This window comes from Acomys minous (assembly GCF_964271855.1).
Source record: "Acomys minous genome assembly, chromosome: 7".
Taxonomy (NCBI): Eukaryota; Metazoa; Chordata; class Mammalia; order Rodentia; family Muridae; genus Acomys; species Acomys minous.
This window is the reverse complement of record NC_140488.1, coordinates 5,013,646-5,025,744: the sequence shown is the minus strand read 5'-3', so window position 1 is coordinate 5,025,744 and position 12,099 is coordinate 5,013,646. Positions and strand designations below refer to the sequence as shown.

The 12,099-nt window shown below is 48.9% G+C and overlaps 1 protein-coding gene across 1 annotated transcript in view; it reads left to right on the top strand.

Annotated features, from left to right (window-relative positions):
- LOC311601317 (uncharacterized protein) overlaps positions 1-12,099 on the top strand; it is a 318,508-nt gene that overhangs the window by 50,526 nt on the left and 255,883 nt on the right. The gene's annotated exons all lie outside the window — the stretch shown is intronic.

Sequence of the window (12,099 nt, the reverse complement as noted above, 5' to 3'; positions counted from 1 at the left end):
CATGGAGGACATGGGCTGTGGTTTCCTCGGTGACTGAACACTAGGATAACACATACAGTCAGAAAGGGTGTATCGCCATCACCCCCAAACAGGAAAGGAAAAGTGTGCAGACAGGAAGCCTCTCCTGGTGTTAGAGTTAAAGAGGACACAGCACGTGTATGGCATAGTTCACCTCTGCCCTCTGCACGTGTTCCTCCACACACACAGGGTAGAATCATGGGAAGGTGAGGCCTAGAGCTCTTGGCAGGGCCTCTTCCACCTCTCTAGTCAGGAGAGACAGAGATGACTACTAAGGGTGTATTATTGTGTTGTCTACATGTGAAGTGTTCTGCACATGTCCCTGGTATCCCCAGAGGACAGAAGAGGATGCCACATTTCATGGAAGCAGTGTTCCACATGCTTGTGAGTTTGCATGTCAGTGCTAGAAATTGAACTTTCCTCCTGCAAAACCAGGAAGTGCTCAGCAAAGCTCTAGCACCTGGCCAATTTGTTTTTTAAAAAACAAACAATCAGACATAAAAACATTTCAATCCCCGTATAGGAGAGTGTGAGGGAGGACTCATGCATGCCTCAGTGCTGGTGGGGAGCCAGAGGATATATCTCAAGTTGGCTCTTCCTTCCACCTTGTGGTGTTGGTACCTAATTGGCTTCTGTTGCTGCTGCAGTATGCAGTCCAAGCTGGCTGCCTGGGAGATTCTGGCCCATTCTCCTGCCTCTCTTGTCATCTTGCCAAAGGAGTGCTAGGATTCCTGCACCAGGTGCTAGCTGCTGCATCCCACTATTTATGCAGGTTGCAGGGAGGTAATCAGACAGATCCTCAGGCATGAGCAGCTCCCACTCTTTTCCTGTGATCTGTCCCCCCCAACCAGAAGATAGCATTTTAGCTCAGTTCTCTAGTGCAGTTGTGACCGAGATCTTAACATGTGTCCAACAAGCAGGAGGATTTAGTAAAGTTTATTCAGGAAATTTCATTCTGGCTGCTTGGCTGTCCCCTGCCCCTCCTTTCTCTGTGGTTCTCTCCCCTCAAGGAACTGCACCTAGAGGTTCACAGTCAGGTCCCCACTTCCCAGATGAGGAACTTTCAGGCATCCTAGCATTGGGAATGTCCCCTCTTCACACCATTTTGTGAGGTTTCTCAAATGGAGAAAGCCACTCTGATCTTTCTGAATTCAGGTAGGCGCTTTGCAGGGACCCTAAAGGTCTCTCTTTGAGTACCAGGGCTGTGAAGTCACACAGCTTTGTCCCTGTGGTCAGCCTAGCCCAAATGCCTCACACTGTATGGATGAACCCCCTTTCCTTCCATTCTGGGGAACCCAGCAGAGACATCATTTTTAGGCACACCCGGAGGAAAAGATGAGTGAGTAGCTTGTAGGGTACGCACTGGTCCTGAGAGTGCACTGTGGGAGCTCTGGTCTGGTTACAACAACTTCAGATAATCAGGGTCCGATGGTCTGGTGAGCTGCACCCAGCAGCTACCAACATGGGGCAGTGAGCCCCCTCCTTTCCTGATCAGGGGCCTCTGTGGATAGAAGGCATTAGAGAGGTTCCCAGAAAGAAAGAGGCCCCAGGACTTAGAAAGAGGCCCCAGGACTTAGTCAAGACTGAAGATCAGACTTAGTCTCAGAAGCTGCAACACATGTCCATGGCCACTGACAGCCAAGTGCAGTGTATCCTGCTGTGGGTCTGGCAACAAATCTCATGTGACTTAGAGGAAGAAAGGGCAGCTCCCCATGCTTCTGCATCCCCATCTGCATCAGGGACCTTGGGGGTTGGGGTGTCTCAGAGCCATTTTGTGAGATTCCTGGAAGGAGAAAGCCTCAATTCTCTTTTGAAGCAAATGGGCAAGAGCTTAGGGTGGGCTGAAGGGGCCTCTCTCAGGATAGGTGGGCCACAAATAGTGCTGCTTCATGGAGTGGTTAGCAGGCCAGCCAGGAGGGCTGTGCCCAGGGGCTCCTCCTTGGGGATTTAGCACAGGAGCCTGAGAGCAGACTGTGATGGCTCTGGTCCAGAAACAAGCACTTCAGATCATCTGGGTCACATGATCTGGTTTCCCTGAAAGAGGATCCCATCATCCCCAGGGTGAGAGTCAGACCTGAGAGTGGATGGCACAGTGCAGAGAGAGGGCCCCACAGCTGTACCCTTGTGGTGAGGGAGCACTGAGCCAAACAGGTTCCCAGTTGCTGGAGTCAGCCCTTTGCTCTGTAGGGCACTGTAGACAAGCACACAGGAGCTATTTTTAGAGTTCTAGTTATTCCTGACAGTGGCTTTGCATTCGGCATGTATGTAGGACCTGAGACACGACAGCAGAAGCCCCACCCCATCTAGAAGGCACCCAAATGGTATTTCCACCTATGTGTACTTGGAAAAGCAGGCTGATCCAACTCCTCTCCAGGCATTCAGTGCATGATGCCATTTGGGGACTTCAGAAAGAGAAGGGGACCAAGTGTCTGTCAGTCAAGTTGTGTGCTCTGAGTGCCTCTGGGAAACTGACCCACAGATTGACATGCATTGCAGGCAGACAGGCAGACAGGCAATGCAGGCAGACAGGCAGACAGGCAATGCAGGCAGACAGGCAGACAGGCAATGCAGGCAGACAGGCAGACAGGCAATGCAGGCAGACAGGCAATGCAGGCAGACAGGCAGACAGGCAGACACGCAGACAGGCAGACAGACTGGGATAATTAAGCTACTCTGTATAGGTTTAACAGTGATGAAGGAAACTAAGGCTGACTTATATGAGTGATCCCCTCACCAAGCTTCCTCATCTGCCTTCTGTGACCTCAGGGTCAGCACATGTGGGGAGGGTTATAAGTGATGATTGTGGTTGTGAGTGCTCAGAAGATGCCTCAGCACTGACATACAGGAATGAGATCCTCGTCCACCCTCTCGGGTTCACCATGGCAGGGGTGGTGGGATGGCCAGGCTATCAGGGCCAACTGACAGCACAGGTTGGACCTGAGAATCACTTCCTAGATAGAGGCTCTAGATAGTGGTAGTGCAGCCTGCCACTGAGCGGGGGCCATGTTCTTGGTCTACACAGCACAGGAGGGCTTCCACACTCCCTCAGCCACAGGGGTCCTAGGTGTTGTTCCTGTGGGCATTTGTCGGCGTCGCACCATCCAGCGGATATAAGAAACCAACAACCAGACTTCTTCTCGAGATCTTTACTCAGGATTAAGCTCAGAGGGAATGGCCCCGAAGAAGGGAAGGGCCAAGTTTAAGTACAACTCAAGGGCCAATCAGCTCATGCCAGGCGCCACCTCCTCATAGGTCCGCATCAGAGCAGGACTGCTGGTCATCAGATCACCAGTTACCCTTGCACAGCCTTTTGCCATATAAGGACTTGTTTATCTTCGAGAGCGCTTGCCTTAGGGATGGCGGAAGGCAGAAGCCTATGCCATATTAAGGCGCGGCACCTTTCTGCTTCTGGGATAACTCACTCATTATGATCATTTCTAGCTCAATCCATTCATCCACAAATTTCGGGAATTCCTTGTTTTTAATAGCTGAATAGTATTCCATAGTGTATATGTACCACAGTTTCTTTATCCATTTTTCTATTGATGGACACCTAGGCTGTTTCCATGTTCTGGCTATTATGAATAAGGCTGCTATGAATATGGTTGAGCAAATTTTCTTGTTGTGTGCTAGAGCATCTTCTGGGTATATTCCAAGGAGTGGAATAGCTGGGTCTTGAGGAAGCCCTAGTCCCATTTTTCTGAGATAGCACCAGATAGATTTCCAAAGTGGCTGTACTAGTTTGCATTCCCACCAGCAATGAAGGAGTGTTCCTCTCTCCCCACATCCTCGCCAGCATGTGGTGTCCCTTGAATTTTTGATCTTAGCCATTCTGATAGGTGTAAGAAGGAATCTCAGAGTTGTTTTGATTTGCATTTCCCTGATGATTAAGAAGGTTTAGCATTTCTTTACGTGTTTCTCAGCCATTTGATAATCCTCTGTTGAGAATTCTCTGTTTAGTTCCAAGCCCTACTTCTCAATTGGGTTATTTGGTTTGGTGGTGTTTAATTTCTTGAGTGAGTTCTTTATATATTTTGGATATTAGACCTTTGTCAAATGTAGGGTTGGTGAAGATCTTTTCCCAGTCTGTAGGCTATTGCTTTGTTCTCTTGACAGCTGAGCTAGAAATGATCATAATGAGTTGAGTTATCCCAGAAGCAGAAAGACTCAAATGGTATATACTCACTTATATCTGCATATTAGCCCAAGGGGCATGTCCCACGAAAGCCTTCACTTACCAGGAAACTGGGACAGAGGAGAGGACATCCTATTGGGAATCTAGATGAGAGAAGCATGGGAGAATGGCAAAGTAGAAGGATCCAGAGGGTCCTATAAACCAACAAGTAGAACATTATCATAGGCATATTTGGGCCCAGGGGTCCCGCTCAAACTAAGGAACCAGCCAAGGACAATACAGGCAGTAAACTTTAAACCACTACCCAGATCTAGCCAATGGTCAGAACATTCTCCACAGTAGAGTGGAGAGTGGGATGTGACTCTCTCACATACTCTGGTGCCTCATATTTGACCATGTCCCCTGGAGGGGAAGACCTGGTGGCACTCAGAGAAAGGACAGCAGGTTACCAAGAAGAGACTTGATAACCTTTGAGCATGTACAGGGGGAGGTAATCCCCCTCAGGAACAGTCATAGGGGAGGGGAATAAGGGGAACATGGGAGGGAGGGAAGAATGGGAGGATACAAGGCATGGGATAAACATTGAGATGTAACAAGAATAAATTAATAAAAAAAAATCCCTAAAGAAAACTGAAACAACCTGGTGTCAGCATTTTCTGAGTTCCTATAGATGTTGGGTTTTTAGAGATTCCTGTTTAATGCCATCTAGGATACGGAAAACTATATTATTCTACAACTGAATGGCTTACCTGACAAATACTGAATAAGCTTTTCAGGATATCTACCTGCATCTGCAGACACACACAAACAGGTTAAAATGTAAAATAAAACACTCAGTCTAAACTATCTGGTTTGTAAGGACAAAACAAACTCCCTTTTGAAAAAGAGACTCCATTTTTCAAAGGAAACTCCATTTTGTCTTCAACCTAGGCAAGGGCTGAACCCAGATTCCAGACTAAGGACACACTAGCCTAAACAGAAAAAATGTTCACTGGCCACACAATCAGCTCACCTTGGGAAAGTCCAAATACACTCTCTGCTGGTCAAGCTGAGCAGCAGGGGGTCTGGCACATAGCAACAGCCAATTAGTAGAGGCCAGGCCAAAGTTCCTAAAGCCCCCATGACTGCCTCAGCCAATCTTTTCTATAGGCCAACTTGCCCCTACATCTATTACCCAACCATGAAACTCTAAGTCTTGTAACTCTCTGCTTGCAGCTTTTCTGCCCAGATGTCATCCAATCATATACTGTAGAACCCAATTCTCTGTCTAAAACTTATAACAAACCCCTCTCCATTGAGAATCCAGGCCACTTCCCTGCACCTGCAGCATCAGCGCATTGGAGATGTGTCCTGGGTTCCAACCTGCAATATAAACACAACCTTGCCACTGCATTTGGACTTGGCTCTTGGGTGGTCTGTTCAGAGAGTCTCTCAAAATTTGGACATAACATTGTTAGTAACTCCAAACATGCCTACTTAAGATAACCAGAGCTGGATTCGTGAACACTTAATATGCATTCCAAAAAGGTGATAGATAAGATGATTGGCCCTTCCTGGGAATATCCAATTCAAATGCAGCCCACCTAGGAAAGCACTCACAGCCCCACACACAAGAGTTGCTGCAGCACACACAAACAGGCTCCCTCTTCTCCACTGCATTCAGTAGTTTTGCCAATGCTTTAAACTTCACCCAGCCCTCATCGTGTCCATCAGCTAGCAAGACAGAAGGCAGACCTGTCACTGCTCAAACCCCCCTACCTTGGCTTGCAACCTCTACCCACTATGCCTACATCATCAGCCTCAGCTGCACCTAAGCATCAAGCCCCGCCTTCCACAACTACCTAAGTCATCACAGTCCCACTCACAACACCTCCAGCACAATCTACCCCAGCAGAGACAGCTTCTGTTCTCCCACCTGCACCTACAGCTCTTTAACTCAGCACTAACAGCTTCTCCCTGAGAATGTACAATGCTTCACTGCCCCCTACAGACAGGGTTGTCATCCCATGGGTCTCAATCCCCACACCAGGTATGTATGTTGAGGTTCCATTTGTAACAGTGGCAAAATTCCAGTAATGAAATAGCAACAAAACACATGAGGGGCTGTGTTAAAGAGTCACAGCATTAGGAAGGTTGAAACCCGCTGCCCTTCCCTGACCTTGCAACCACAGCCCCCACCCACTACTCTATCTCAGCAGGTCACAGTGCCCCACTGCTACAGGTGTTCTCTGCCAAATGAAGGTCAAGTGAGGATTCAGTCTTCTGACCCCTCCTCAGAAAGTGACCACTCACATCATAGCCTTGGCCTGGTGCTCTGCATTCCCTGCTAACTTATCTCACCACTCACACAGCCCAGCCCACAACAACTGCCACAGCAGAAACAGCCCTGGGCCCCCTTCTCCTTCAGCGGTTCTGGGCAACATTAAGTAGGGACCAAAAGTTACACTGACACAATCCAGCACTCAGTGAAAGGCCAGACTATCTCAATCAAGTCCTGCATCAGCAAGAGAGCTCAGCCCACCACTCTTCAGTCAGCTCTCACAACCCCACACTAGTATACACCTACACAGCCCCATCCTGCTCTTAGGGTGACCCTGTGTCCTCTCAGGTCAACATCCAGAGCCCAGCCCTATTTTGTAAGTGATCACCCTGATAGTCCCTTACCTCCACACTGCAGGATCCATAGCCACGCCCCCAACACCTCACCACTTCCTGCTTCCCTAGTAATCAGGTGGGCTGGACCCCATGCAGATGCAGGTTGGCCCTCACACCCCTGCCTGAGTCTGTCTACCTTCCCCCCTCAGCTGTCAGCACTCCAGAACACTGCCCCTCCCCCCCCATGAACACCGCCCCTCCCCCACCCATCCCCCCCCCCTCCTGCTAGTGCCTGTTCCCAAGGGCACAAAGTTTCCTTCTCCAGCTCTTACTAGGTCCAGATCCACCCACCCTTCCACCCTAGCATACAAGCCCCACCCACCACTATTGACCTCAGCAGTCACAGCCCCATCCACAAGACCAGCACCAGTCCTCCTCCTGAAGGGCACCCTATCCTCACTTCCAAGTTTTCTCATAGACTCCTTCTCCATTCAGCCCTGGCCCATCCCCTAACACTCCTTTTTGACTTCTTTCTGGGCCAGCAGTTATGGACCTTTGCCCCTGCCCTCTTTAGAGGTCCTCAGGATAAGCCTGATCCAATGGTGTCCCTAATGGTTAGAGCAGCCTGCTGTGCTGATCTCACAAACTGCCTGTTTGCAGAAAACCAAGCCTTTAATCCCACCACTTGGGAGGCAGAGGCAGGCTGAGAACTGTGAGTTCCAGGGAGCCTGTTCAACAAAGTAAGTCCAGGACAGCCAAGGCTACACAGAGAAACCCTGTCTCAGAAAAAAAGGAAAGAAACAAGGAAAAAAATGAAGGAAAAAAATAGAAAAGAATGTATGTGTCAGGGACTGTGCAAAGGGAGCTGAGTGGATGTTTGTAAACTTCCCTCAACAGTTTTACAGGAGCAGCTGGCTCAGGCCTGAACAATGGTACTCTGTGGTGCTAAGCACCCCCTCAACTTGGGTGGGGGTCTTTCGGCCTGAACCTCAATGCATGGCTAGGACACTGAGACCTGGAGGCCTGTGCTGCCTGGTGACCACAAGGCTGAGCCCACACAGGGAACCTAATAATGAAAGCCTTGTAATCCACTCGAAGGGAAGGACACTCTGGAGCAGAGTTGTGCCTTTTGCCCTCCTGTGGCTGTGGTCTCCCTCCTGGAGGGTCTCAAGCAGTGCTAGGCCAGCCCCACCTCCTGCCACCCACTCTTCCTCCTTCCTCCTGAGTGTGGAGGCAGGCAGGTGGCAAGCTCTGTGCTGCTCCTCCTGGGCCCTCCCCTTCTTGCCATTAAGCTGTGAGCTCAGAGAGGAAGCCCAGGTCACATGGCCTGTGTGCCCTGAAACTCCACTGACATTGATGCTCTGCTGCTTCTCAACAACATGACAGGCAGTGGGGTTTTCTTTAAGGACAGGCCATGCAAACCTGGGGTTTGGTGCTCTGGTGTCTGTCTGTGCAGTTTGAGAGTCTGGGGTGGGGGAGGGGAAGTGGCACTCACTGGATAGGATGGAGGCTTCTAGAGAAAGGCCCCCACAAGGTCTTGCCAACAGAAGTGGCCATGCCTGAGGGAACACAGAGGAGGGAGTGTCCCCTTGCCCTATTCAGGTGTCACAACTGTGTGAGTTGACATCAGCATAGAGACAGTCAGTCCTCTGATTGTCCTGCCTGCTGACTCACTCTGAGGTCACTGCCTCCAGTACCAACCCTAACTTCAGCTGAGAAGCACTTACAGAAGAGACCATGCTGCCCCTTTTGGTCAACAAATTCTGGGCTGTTAGGTCCAAAGACATCTAGTTCCCCTTCACCAAAAGGAACCATTTCCCTTCTGACAGGCAAAATGGGCAGATAGCTGTGTCTGACGCCTATGAGCACAACAAAACTCATGACGGCTTCCTGGCTACTTCAGTATAACACATGTCTGCTTAAAAGTCAGTTAGTTACAGAAAACACACAGGAAGGATTACTACGCATGGTTGCTGGGATCTCATTGAATGACTTACTTTGTGATTATCAAATTCTACCCGGGTAAAGCAATCTTTATTTTCTTTTAGGGATAAGGTTTCTTTCTTTCTCTTCTCTCTCTCTCTCTCTCTCTCTCTCTCTCTCTCTCTCTCTCTCTCTTTCTCTCTCTCTCTTTCTCTCTCTCTTCCTTCCTTCCTTCCTTCTTGCCTTTCTTTTTTCTGAAGATAAGTTTCCTGTGTTTACCCTTGTCTGTCCTAGACTCGTGTTTTAGACCTGGCTAGCCTTGAACTCACATAGGTCTGCCTGCTTCTGCCTCCCTTAGTTCTGAGATCACAGGCTTGCACCTGTGACACCTGGCCCTAAAATCTCTTTTTGTTGTTATATGAAAAAGGTATCACTGCCTTTAATCCCAGCACTCGCTCAGGGAATGCCAAAGCAGGTTAAACTCTGGGAGGTCAAGGCCTGCCTGGTCTACAGAGTGAGTTCCCAGACAACCAGGCCTAACACAGAGAAACCCTGCCTCAAAATAAGAAAAGGCATCTTTTGCGAGTCAATTTCCACATAGCCAGAGTTCCTATATGATCTAGGAGCTATCTGGAAAGAGCCATCACCTGAGGCATATGAGACTTCCTGGGTTGTCAAACAGGTCAGAGCACTGGGTTTATGCAAAGGCTCTGAGAATCCTTCAACACAACAACACAAAGACTCTGAGATAATGATCACTGACCAAAGGCAGCTTCACAGCTGAGCTGCTGTCACTCCAGATTCAGGCTAGATACAATGGGTCTGCTAAAATTCTGTTGCACACTAGCCCTTTTGTTCTGACCCCAATTCCTAGAAGGTAGGCCCCCTGGAGCCCTGACTCAGAGACACATGGCCAGCAATGTTCAGCCTCTTCCCATCTAATTGTTATGATGTGACTAACTGCATTCTGGCTCCTCTTAGCTGTCCAGAAGTGGAAGAGGGCAGGTCTCTGTCATTGGGTCTGCAGCTTCTCATCATCAGGCCATGTTTGCTGTGGCCAGAACTCTCAGCAGCCTACAAGGTCCTGTGGAGCTGAAATCGGTAGCTCAATCGGTACTCACCAGGCTGCAGCTGAGGCACCAGAACAAAGTTTCAGACACCAAAACCCGTACTAGAAGCACATACCTAGGAGAGAGAAGGAGGAATTATTCCAAAATGGACTTCTCCTCACTTGGGGAGGACAGTGTGGCCACTGTGGGCTCAGAGGAGCCGGGGTGCCGTGGTGCTGAGAAGGCAGCTAAGGAAAGGCCCTGTCAGCTCACTCTCTCAGTGTAGACTCTAAAGACAAGGCAACATTGAGCCACCTTTGCCTTACAGAACATGGCCCACTCCAAGCTGTTCCCAGACCCATCCAGACTGTCATGCCATCATGAAGGGGATGGTAAAGAGAACCTCTCTCGTGCTGTGCCCCCTGACCTTCCTGACATGGCACCAAGTATCTCAATGTTTGGGTAAATGTAGAACTGCAAGGAAATGTCCTCTATGCAAAGTATCTCCTGCTGCAGTGTGGGTTGCACAGATAAACAGCAGTTAATGTTTGTGCCCCCCACAGGCACATCATGTGTGCTTCCTCATGTTGTTATTTCAGCCCAGACCCATGTAGTGTATGAACAGCATCCAGGAGACCAAGTGCCAAGTCCCGGGCCAGGCACTGAGTCGACACTGATGCCCTGGCAAATGTGTGATGAACAGGGAAAGCCCCCAATCCTTCTGCAGTGCAAGAGCTCTGTGAAGAGGTTTCCCCAGCAAGGAAGGCTGGCTCCCATCCAGCTATTTCTTATCTTACAAATACTAAATATAGCTCTGATATCTTGAGGTTGAGGAACATGTATTAGGTGGCCAGGTGAGGTGGCACACAGGTGCAATCCCAGCACCTGCGAGACAAAGACAGGCAGATCTTTGTGAGATCCATGCCAGCCTGGTCTACAACGGAGTCCAGGACAGCCATGGCTACAAAGAAAAACCTTATCTCAATAAGCCAAAAAAAAAAAAAAAAAAAAGAAAAGAAAAAAGAAAAAAGTGTTAAGTGGAGGACTTTTTGTAGCAAGAATTTGCAGGTTCCTTTGTAAAGTTTCTAGTGTCTGTCTTCCTCATGTGTCAGGCAATTTCATACCCGGAAGCGATGAGAGGAAAGGCCTGCGTCTAGCAACCCAGGGTACAGTAGTGTCCATCTCTTAGCAGACAGGCAATCGTTTGAGGTGTGCTTACACAGGGCTAAGGGAAGCTTGGCTGTGACCCAGGGCTGCTGCTCAGAAACTTCCTGGCAACATCTGCGGAGGGCAGGGACCCAGGAGAATGGAATCTCGTGCTTTCAGATACCTGACTAGTGTGAGGAGACACCACCAGGTCAGTAGCTATAGCCTTCTGCACCCAGTTTGCTGAGGGCACAAAACTGTGGCTGCTGTCCATGGAAGGGCAAGGCTGACGCAAGGATGTGGAAGCCTGGGCCTCCGGAACACTGCCAAGGGTTAGGTAGCATAGCACGCAGACTCTGGGCTCAACTTTAAGATGTTTATTCAGCACCACGAGATATGTTTTAATGTAGTAAGAACTGAAACTGGCCTATCTTCAAAAAATGGTGACTTTTTCCCGGTCTTTACTGGACTGGGATTTCATGAGCTTCTTTTGTTTTTGAATGGTGTGCAGATTATACTTGTGTTATCTGCATATTTCTTCTCCTTGTTTATGTCTTCCTCCTCTCAGCACTGGGGAGACAGAGGCTCTCTGTGAGTTTGAGGTCAGCCTGGTCTACAAAGTGAGTCCAGGACAGCCAAGATTAAACAGTGATACCCTGTCCCCCCAAAAAAAAATTAAAAAAAAAAAAAAGAAAAGAAAAAGAAAAAGAAAAAGAAAAAAAGAAAATGTCCAGGAAACTGACAAAATGTCCTGAACCACGAAACTGATTCTGAACCATCCAAGGGAAATAAGGTACTTCCCATTCCTGGAAACTCACACAACTGACTGTGCCTCCTGCCTTCTAAACCCTGAATCCAAAAAAGCACAGTGTGCCCTTCACCATTCCTGACATGTCAGAAATTGGCTCTGATACCCTAGTGTTCTTGGGAATCTGAAACAAGCTGTTGATAATTCTCTAGGCATATTGAAATATTGCTCTAGGCGTCAGGTCCTGTATCCATATATCTCCATGGATGTAGATGGCGATGTGGAGGTTTGAGGGGGCTTATGACCACAGTCACTATGAACTTTGCTTTAGGACCCGGAACAAGATGCACACTTGCTTGACCCTTTAGGCCTGTGCACTTGGACTCTGAGGCCCTGACTTGCACATTGACCAAGAAAGTCACATGTCCTCTTTTCTCTGGAACACTGTGAAGTAGACTCCATAGGCTGATTTCCACCAGGAAGGA